The sequence below is a fragment of the Drosophila kikkawai genome, chromosome 2L (assembly GCF_030179895.1).
Source record: "Drosophila kikkawai strain 14028-0561.14 chromosome 2L, DkikHiC1v2, whole genome shotgun sequence".
NCBI classification, from domain to species: domain Eukaryota; kingdom Metazoa; phylum Arthropoda; class Insecta; order Diptera; family Drosophilidae; genus Drosophila; species Drosophila kikkawai.
Window position 1 is genome coordinate 19,943,697 of NC_091728.1, and position 9,507 is coordinate 19,953,203.

At 39.6% G+C, this 9,507-nt stretch overlaps 1 long non-coding RNA gene across 1 annotated transcript; it reads left to right on the top strand.

Annotated features, from left to right (window-relative positions):
- The first annotated feature begins 2,158 nt into the window (after positions 1-2,158).
- LOC108072542 (uncharacterized) lies at positions 2,159-2,629 on the top strand. The gene is made up of 2 exons (XR_001770623.3): positions 2,159-2,324; positions 2,372-2,629. It is a non-coding gene; the product is annotated as an uncharacterized lncRNA (long non-coding RNA).
- Positions 2,630-9,507: the final 6,878 nt, after the last annotated feature.

Sequence of the window (9,507 nt, forward strand, 5' to 3'; positions counted from 1 at the left end):
ACTCATACAGGCACACACACTCAAAGAGAGTATGATATCATCTGTGTCTTTAGTTGTGTACTAAAAATTTTGCAAAATATTTTTAGGTTCAGCGGCTAAAACCGAGTGACTCAAAGCTTCCCGAGGTCCTGTTGAGTGAGCTTTGACGAGAGCGCAAAGAGAAAGGGACTCGTGCGATGTGCTCTCTTCCGTGGTGAGTTCCGACGTTCGGCAAAATACACGAAGGACTCGAAGGACTTTAGAGAACAGAGTCCCAGAGGGTAGAATCGTTCGGGAATTTGAGAACATATGAACCCAAAGAGATCCTTGTTGTTGAGTGAGTCCTAGATTTTGAGATATTCTCACAAATACTCTTAGCTTAGTCCTAGACTGCAATTGAGTTAGAGTGAATATATTCTCTTTTACAGATGAGTATAACTGCAAACTCAAGAGCACACCCTAGGACTGAGTGAGTCCTTGCTTTGAGTTGTGTGCGAATTCTGTTAGCGTTTACTTTCGCTCAAAAACAGGTTTAGACTCCTGAAAAATAGTCCTAGAATATAATCTTTATAATTATAGATTTTTAGATGATAAATCGATCCATCAGAAATTAAGTAATGAATATTATTGTACCATTTTCATAAAGTTGTACTTTTAACATTCATATTCATATAGAACTAAGCATTTTCAAATGCTTATCCATAAAGGATAAGGCAAGTATTTATACTTTCATTATATTTAATATAATCCTTGACAATAATAGTTCATGTAAAAGTTCAAAATTATCCCCCAAATTTGGCATATAATTTCTTCCTAGCCCATTCAATTCTATTATCAACTCTTTGTAATTTGCATCAACTGAGGAAAGTCCTTTTCACCACACTCTCTATGCCTTCAGCATTAATCACACTGAGCATTCAGAATACAATATGAAGGTGTCCTTCCTGCCAAGAATTGTGCTTATAAAAAGCCAGGAGCCTTCAGGCTGTTCAAACTTTTACCAGCAGCTGCTGCCCAGCAAATTGTCGTGCAAACATATTCGATTTAATTTCTGAAGCTCGTTGAATGAAAATAACTCTTAAATTTATACTTGGACACAGGTGTGTGCAACATACACATCTTGAAGGAGACAGGCGACCGCAAATTGCTAAGATATTTACACAAATATCTGAAATATTTTAGTCTCCTTCGGCTATCCATTATTTATCGTCCGAGAAGAAGACGAAAAAAAACAATAAAAAATGCCACAAAATCTTGAAATATTTGTGGCTGAGTACGACGGTAGATATTCAGATGAACGGATACAGATAAGACGTATAGACTCTGCTGGATTGGCTCCGACGCAAGGCAAAGGTCATTAATAATTCATAAAAATAAATTTTACAATAAAATTCAATTGATTGTGTAAATATTTTCCTTGGCCGCAGAGGCCGAGCTGAGAATGGGAAGCGGTGAGGCCTCACCTTTGGCCTTTACTCCCCATAACCGAATGCGAGAAAGTGGCTTCGCTGCCGTTTTGATATTCTGACGGGTTGTTATAAATGTCCTGATCCCAATCCAGTTGCCCCTGCTAGTACATGTGTGAGTGCAACAGATAAAAAGGCAGCTTCGTGTACATAACCGCATTCCGCGGAACACAGGAAAAAGTAAACAAAACTCGCACATGTGATTGGTTTTTCCCAAACAGAGCTCAAATTTTGTACATAAATCAAAAAACTCCGATTGAAATTACGTAAGCCGTTTGGCAAACCGGTCTGTGAAGTGTAAATTATTCAATTGTGCAATTGAAAGGGATTGAATTGCTAAAGAAAAAAGAGAGGATTATACTATGCATTGTTATGGGCATAAGCTAAAAAAGGTCACTTTTTCCCACTTTAAATGAATAACGTCGCTCCATCGTTGATTTGTTTAATAATTTCGATTTAAACGTTTTAGAGAGGCTAAACCTGTTAATTATTATATCGGCTTAACAAATAAGACTTTAAGGTATTTTTCGAAATTGTTTTTAAATTTCTTAATTCCTTTACGAATTCCACTGAATTCGGATTGCAGGGAGATTGAAGACTTTTTTAATAACCAGAGATTAAATTTGCAATAAAATACTCTCGTTTTAATAGCAAATGTTGGCAAAGTGGTACTCAATGGTATTCATACTTCATTGTTTACCCGATAAGAAAGTGTAAAACAAGGTTTCTCTAAATAAATGTGTTTAAATCATACGGACCTTGTTTCTACTGTCAAAACTTTTCAGTTTTACAAATTGTTTGAAAATCGCTTCTCTCTTAGTCTATTTGTAACAGTGTAACTTACGAAGCAATCCTATCGTTTCCAAATTACTTTTCGACGTAAGTGCAGGTTCCACTGTCTAACCTATTCACAAAAGTCTGTACAGTTGCAGTCAACATGTTTCGCCCACTGACCACCGAGTCCAACAAGAGACACGACCACTCCAAGGAAGAGGTCCATGCCAATCTGGTGATTTTTTTCCTTACTTGTGCTCTAATCCGATTTGTGCCGATCATCGCGAGAAAGATAACTTCCTAGAGATATGAAATTCACCACTATTTCATGTTGTATGTGAGTGCTGATATGCAGGATTAATGGCTTTAATCAACTTTGCGGGCTAAAAATAAAAGTAATCTAAAACATATTGATTTTGGATCTAAATAAATAAAATTTAACTACCTCGCAAAAAAAATAAATTTAATATTAATGATCAAGATTAAATGTAAATATTTATTTGGATTAAATAAAGTCTTGTTCTACGAGAAATCTAACCATAGCATCTATCTTCATTTTAATTCTCAGGCTTCGAAATTGATTTTATACCCAATTTCTAGATTGCTCTTTCAAAATATGCTTCAAAATGTAAATGGCTTTAATAAATAAAACTAGGGCACATAAATAACACATAAATAGCCGAATCAATTGCAGATGTGTAGTAATGTATGAATAATTTGCAAAATTAAAGGTAGGTATAATGTTTTAACATACCTCTTGACACCATTTCAAATGACTACAAATCTATTGAGATTGCTGTAGCACCTACTCGAAGAGATATATACCTATATCATCAAGTATCTAGGTATGAAGGCAAAGAAACAACAAAGTTGTAAAAACAAATCTCCGCCTATACCGCTAACTAGGAGGGCAGGAAAAACATTTATACACGAAGCCATGCCGCAGGTTAAGTGTATGCAAATATAAACAGCGTGTGAAAGATATGGCCACGGGGCAAGTGGCAGGAGCGATGGGCGGCGGAATCCACCTTCCTTGTAACCGCCTTGAGCGGTACTTATGCCAATGTTCTCGCTCTCTGCAAGTGCTCGCCTCAAGTGCCTGCTCCACTTCATTGTTACACTTGCGTCCTCTATGTGTGCTTATGTATGTGCTGGGTACGAGGGGCATGATGGCACAATCAAGTACAAGAAGAGATCCTTGTCTCCATAATAGTTTAATGATGACTGTAAAGTAAAGATGAAGATGAAGTTAGTAATTACAGATTAGTTATATGTTATTTATATTAAAATCAGAAATTTAGAGTAGATTGTATAATAAAATTATCAACTTGGTAGTGAGAACCCCTCGGTGTGACCCTTTGGAAAAAAAAAGGTCACCTGCTTACTTGGAACATTCACCGCATGTCCTCAAGCTGATTAGTGTTCGCCATGGCATTTTGATTGCCTGGGACACCTGTTGTTCTAAGACCTTTTTTTCCGCCTCTTTCCAACTTGCTTGTGGGCCTCGACTACTGCCTGGCCAATCGAGCATGTAGCGCAATAAATTATATAAAAACAATTGAGGGAAGCCGGGAAATTATTAATAAAAACAACCCGAAATTAGGGCTGGGAATGGAGGAAAGCAACGGAAAATTGATGAGATCCGCAAAACTCAATTCATTTGGTATGCATGACTTATTGCCGTCGACGATGATTTGGTTTTGGAAATTTAATTAGCGTTAAAATACTGTTGGCGAAAGTTATTGGCAGCCGACAGTCTGCGAAAGTCGCGTATAAATCGTAAACTTTTTAGGGTCACATTTATTTACTTTGGCAGGTTTGGCCACTTAAGCGGGGGTGTGTGGGCGCGGACGCAGCCATCAGAAATTAGTCCATAAAAGTTATGAGTTTATAAACGCGAACCGTTAAATTGAAATCGGCCTAAGAGAAATGAATATTTTATTTAACCCAAACAAAGCAGAGCAAACCAAAGCGCAGAGTCCGTTGAAAAAAAATGGGATATCAATTAAAAAGGAAAAGGCTTGACCATTTGTTAGCGGGAAATTGATTTACGAAGCGAATTGTTTGTTATTGTGACAATCACACGAAGTGGATTTTACAATTTTCATGAAAATACGCATTTAATAAAGATTTAAGTTGGCAGCCAAAGGGATTGTGTGTGATGGAATAAAATAATAAATAATTCCAATCGCACTGGCAGATATGTGATAAAATTTGGTTGGAAAGTAATTTTTATTTAATTGTTTATTGTCCTGTTTTTTATCACTCCAATCTATTTCCTTTAATCCTCAAAATTAATTTACTTTTAAGATATTTCAATCACTCGCACAGTTTGGCATTTCCTTGGCCAGATTCGTCATTAATCAACACCGTTTTGCTGGCTGTGAAACACCTTTATCCCGAACCCAGGATGACATTCTATTAGCGAAAGGAAAAAACAACGCAAGAGCCGGAAACTACAAATGAAAAATTCTTTGCGCTCATTTGCATAAATCGACCATAAAACCAAACCGAAACCGAAATAGAAAAAAGGGAAAGCCGAAATCTGTAGGAAATGCCCACGAAACCGAAGTGACATCTTCATTTATCAAGTGTGCAAAATCTACCGAGCCTCTCCACCACATTAAATGATAAATTGCCCAGTTGCTGTGGACCACATGTCGTATGATTGACGTGTGCACTAATGCCCGGCCTCGACTTAGCCCGGCTCTGTCTCCAGTATCCAGTATCCAGCCACCAGTACCCACTCCGCGGTCCCCATCCAGGGTCGTCGCAGTCTGCAAAACTATGCAAAATCGCATCCAAACTATTTATAATATTTTAAGCCCTGCACATCTCTCCGCCACCCCATCAATCTGCTTGCCTCGCCTCATATTAGTTATGCAGGCGGGCTGCGTTGATGAGAAAATGCAAATTAGTTGCCAACTTTGCCACAGCCCGCTACTCATGGAGTAAATAGCTAAAAAAAAAAAGGGAGAGAAGGGGAACTGGAGGGTGGCTGGCTGCATCACCTGCTCTTCATCAGTGTCACAGACAGCCGAAAAGTATGCAAGCATTTTTCGCACTTTATAATTAAACAACTCAAAAGACAAAGAGGACTTAAAGGCGTTTCCCGGCCGCCTCCTCCCGCAGCCCAACCAAGACTGGCAACATTTGCACTGTAATGAACTTTTGCAATAAACTGCGCCGCAATTTTTCGCTGACAAAGTTTTGCCCTTTCCACCATCAAGACGCCAGGACACCGGCACAGACACAGACCGAAACCAAAGGAAGCGGAGGCGGAGACGGAGGCGGAGACGGAGACGGAAGTGCGGGCACCATTTTGTGCCTTTTGCTTATTTGTTTTGTTGCGTCTCTTATTTCCGGATAGCTGCGCATTTTTATTGCGCTCAAAAAGTATATGCAAGTTCAAATGTCAAACTACTTAAAAACTTATTGTTAGCAAAAGTACGACAAACGGCGGAGCGAGTGAGAGAAGTTTGCCTGTGGATTCCAATTTCCACATTGAAGCTCGCCTTCTCTGGACTCTCCGTTCGTCTGATTCGAAAAAGAAAGCGGATCATTAGTCCAGCTCCCACTGAAACAAACTATATTTGAAACTGTAAGCCAGAAGACTGTTTCTCCGAATATTAATATAAACCGATTCTCCATAGAACCCAGAACTTTACGAGTAGTTTTAATTTAAGAGGCACCAATTTGTAGTATAAACACATACATATACTACATGCACAGCAACGAACTTTCCCGTTTGCCATATTTTTGTCTCAAGCTAGGGAAATCGTCGGAGCCCCGGCACCAAAGTCAAACATTTTCAATAAAACTGCAGAAATTATTTGTCATCTGAGCGCCCCACTCTGTAAGCCTCTGAGAAATCCACTCCGCCGGGTAGGAGAATGCCAGACTGGAGATAACCGCACCACGTAGCTCGGAACATGTTCCCAGTTTTCACTTTAACTGCAAATCAAAATGTATTTAAATGCATTTGGTCGTGATGGGTATACAGCTCCCACTTGGCTCTGTCTCCGACTCTGTCCCTGCCTCCGCAGCTCCTGTGCAGCTGTGCTCTACTCATGGCAGTCGACTTCACCTTTTTGGTGGCTCAAATAGACATTGTTGACTTTGCATAATAATTGAGTTTAACTACTGCAAAATGGGAAATGGCATCGGTGGAGACCGGGGGCTGGGGGTTATGAGTTTAGCTGCTTGGATGGGTTTTGTTTGTGGTTGAAGGAGCCAAGCCAGTCGAGTCAAAGCCAACCGAAGGACATGCATCCACCTATGCTATATGTGCCACAGCACACACACACACACACACGCACACTCTGTGCCAGAGAGTGTTGCACCGCAATTTTTGGAAAATTTCAATGGAGTACACCGGCTACACTGGCCCGGGGTATCCGTATCCCCACACTCTCACTCAAACACGCACGGCCGGCCCACTCGAACGGGCTCATCTGCAAAACAAACTTGGGCATAGTGCAAACTGCTCACGCACCATCTACCATATCGCCGGGATGGAGCAACCTCCTTTTGCGGCAAGCAGCCACAGTCTGTGGTGGAAAGTAAACGGCAGACGCCATCAAGAAGGCTCCAAGTCGGCTGCCATCGTCATCCCTGGATTGGCGGAATGAGGCTGCATAACTGAGTTTCGATGTGTCCCGATGCCCCCCAGCTTGCAACTGATTTCCTGCGACTCAAAATCAATCCACAATTGGCAAGTGCAATCAGAAAGTGGCAAATTGTCGGAGGTTTGATCGATTTTCATTTGAAATATAAACGTGTCAATGAGGTACCGTGGCGCGCCATTACCTATTTGGAATAAACATTTGTTGGTTAAATAAAATATACGAAATATATTATTTTAAACAATATATTTTTTTAAATTCTTTGGATTCAAAAATATTTCAAAAAACATTGATTTGTGTTTTCTAATTTAAAAAGATTCCAATTCCTTGACGTAATCAATTTAATATTTTATTTTCCTCTAAATTAAAACCTCAATTCTCTGACCGCTCCCGAATTATTAAGATTCTTGGAATACCTAGACCACACTGCCCCATTACTTTTCATCATGTCTGTACGCTCCGATGGTCAAGCTAAATCTATGGCTTTTAACATCCTACATCCTGCCTCTTATACATCCTACATCTCACATCCCACAGCCATGGCTATGTAAATCAGAGTGCAACTCTGCGGCAGTGTTGGTATTTGTGCTCGTGCGTTTGTATGTGTGCAGGGAGAGACCGTGTTTGTGCGGCCAGTAAGGAGTTGTCAACAAAAACATAGAGACGCACTTATGGTCCAATATAGGCAAAAATGTTGCTGATGTGCTGTTGCTGCAGCTGCAGGAGGCAAAACAAAAAGTGCAGACAGCCAGACGGCTGCAGCAGCCGCTGTCCTGCGAGGAGTCCTGGCCGCTCCAAAGAGTCCTTGCCTATACCGCCACACTCTTTTGGAGATGCGGTCCCCCGACCGTCTGGCCGTCTGCGTGTGTTTGCGAACTTTATTAGCAAAATTGTGTTAGTACCCAAATATCCATTAGCCCAATTACGTGTACTTTTGTACCAACAAGCAAACGCAGGACTAGGACGCAGCTCCTGGAGATCCTGCAGCACTTCAGGAACAGGTCCGTGCTACGAAAACTGATAAACAAAGTGCAAGCACTTGCACAATACCAACAAACGAGACGACAACGAGATGACAACCAAATGCTCCAGCTTCTCCCACAAATAATTCTCTGTCCAAGCAACAACAAAAAAATAATAATGAATGTAAAACAAGTAAACGAGGCTGCCGAATCGGTTGAGTACGCTTTGTTTTCGGAAATGTTTTCTTTCAAAAGTTTTTCAATTTAAGTTTAAATAAAGTTGCCATAGATATGAATTATTTCTACCTGTATTTAGGTGTTTAAGTTTAAATAATAGGTTTCTTTTTAGACTTGAGCCACATTTATTATAGTAAAATGTTTGCTGAACCATTTTCAATATTTTTACGAATTCTTGAGTATGATATCTTTCTATTAAACCTTTTCATTGCAAACTATATAAATATTTCTTATGTTTTTATAATTTACATCTCTTTAGTTAGAGTATCAACCGAGTCCTTTTTACACTCATTCCCAATTGTTGTGGTAAAGATTGGCTTAGCTGGTCTCTGTGGCTCTGAAGCCTTTACGGTCTAATTCCAATTGCCAAAAATTAAGATATATGTTCATCGAGTGCATTTGATTATTATTAAGTGATATGTATGTGCGTGCCACTGGGTTTGTGGCTTGTGGTCACCAATGAAGCCAACACTGCCGAATCGTTACTGGGATATTGAAAAATATAGCCTTCCGGCAGATTCCGAGAAATTCTAAGGCTCCAACTGTCTTTTGTTTCCCTTTCCTTAATGGTTTGAAAAACAATTGGACATTTGAGAGACATCTGACAACTCTGATGTCGCCTTAGTAATCAGAAACGAAATACATTCTCGCTTAAAACTGGATTTTGGTTAGGCTTGGTGTTTTTTTATGTTGAAAATTTTTGTTTTTCCACTCCTGGCATAATAATAAGCCAACTTGTTAAATATATTTTTATTTCCCAGTTGCCATGGCTAGCAAAGCCTATTATATTCCCTTGACAGTCACTTGTCCCACGGTGAATTTCCATTTGCAACGTTCTTGGGGAAATTAAACTTTTACCCATAATTACTCAAAACAAGGGCGGAATAAGTATCTTGCCTACACACCTTGTCCTCTCCAGCTTCACTTTAAATGTTTTTCACACAATAATACAAATTTTTTGATTTTATTTGAAAGGCGAAAGCGAAAAATCCCTGAGCGGGAGCCTGTGGTTTTAGTGAGAGCAAAGAAAAGTACACAGAGAAAAATACAAGGTATTTATGATCAATTTAATTTCTAAGACTAAATTATTATTTATAATTTAAGTTATTAGTTTCTGGGTTAACTATATTTTTTATTAGAATATTTTGTCTACTGAGAATCTGATAAATTTGCCTAGTAAAAACCTTTTGGTCCTCGTCGCAGGTCTTTCTTCATTAATGAATGTGTCTGGCCAGGCAACTCTTGCTTTTCTTCAACTTTTAAGAGCCATATTTTGAGCCAGCCAGCCGGTCGGCCTGTCAGTGCCTCCTCTGGTCGCCTCTTCTAGTTCTGTCTTTCCTGTCCACGCAACTCCCCTTGCTTCTTTAGGCGTCTCTTGTAGCCCGTAAATAGCGGAAAATTCAATTAAAAGCTTCAGCCACTAGAAAAATATCGTCGCCATGGCTATGGCTATGACATAGGTAC